General features: G+C 39.2%; 1 non-coding gene across 1 annotated transcript; it reads right to left on the bottom strand.

Annotated features, from left to right (window-relative positions):
- Nucleotides 1-561: 561 nt before the first annotated feature.
- LOC125927999 (U6 spliceosomal RNA) lies at nucleotides 562-668 on the bottom strand. Its single transcript, XR_007459528.1, has one exon. It is a non-coding gene; the product is annotated as a U6 spliceosomal RNA (small nuclear RNA).
- Nucleotides 669-922: the final 254 nt, after the last annotated feature.

Raw genomic sequence — 922 nt, 5'->3', positions numbered from 1 at the left:
AGTCTGCTTCAGATCATCTTTCTCCCTCTCGCTCTGCCCCTCTCCCCCCAGTCATGCTCTCTCTTAAAAAAAAAAAATCATTCCTAGAGTTTCTGCCTCTCTGAGCAAAGGGATCAGTGGAAGGACCAGCCAGAGGTAGAGCTGGAAGGGTAAGCAAGGGTTAGATGGTGAAAAGTCACGGGGACCATGGGAGTTTTTTGTTTTGTTTTGTTTTTTAATTGAGATATAATTTGCATACCGTAAGCTTCATGTTTTTAAAGTGTACAATTCAACTGTTTCCGGCACCTTCATGAAGTTGTGCAACCATCCCCACTATTGCATTCCAGAACATTTTCATCACCCCAAAAAGAAACCCCGTGTCATTAGCAATCACTCCCCATCCTTTCCTTCCTTGAGCCTCTGGAAACTGTTAATCTACTTTTTTGTCTCTTTGAATTTGCCTGTTTTAGACATTTCACATAAATGGACTCATACAATATGTGGCCTTTTGTGTCTGACTGCTTTCACTTAGCATAAGGCTTTCAAGGTTCATCCATGTTGTCACATACATTGGTACTTTTTTTTTTTTTTTAATGCATCACAAATTTGCATGGCATCCACGTGCAGGGGACATGCTGATCTTTTCTGTATTGTTCTAATTTTAGTATTTGTGCTGCTGAAGCGAGCACTGTTGGTACTTTTAAAGAAAATCACTGAATAATATTTCATTGTATGGACACACTACATTTTGTTTACCCACTCATCTGTTAAAAGCCATTTGATTACCTTTTGCCTATTAAGAATCACGCTGCCACAGAGCATGGGCATGTACAAGTTTTGCGTGGACATCACATCTTTCCAGATCTCTTGGGTATATACTTGGAAGTGAAACTGCGGGGTCATATGGTAATTCTATGCTTAATTTTAATTTTTATTTTTATTG

Source organism: Panthera uncia, chromosome D4, assembly GCF_023721935.1.
Source record: "Panthera uncia isolate 11264 chromosome D4, Puncia_PCG_1.0, whole genome shotgun sequence".
Taxonomy (NCBI): domain Eukaryota; kingdom Metazoa; phylum Chordata; class Mammalia; order Carnivora; family Felidae; genus Panthera; species Panthera uncia.
Note: the sequence above shows the minus strand (reverse complement) of the source record. Positions and strands in the feature narration are given on the sequence as shown.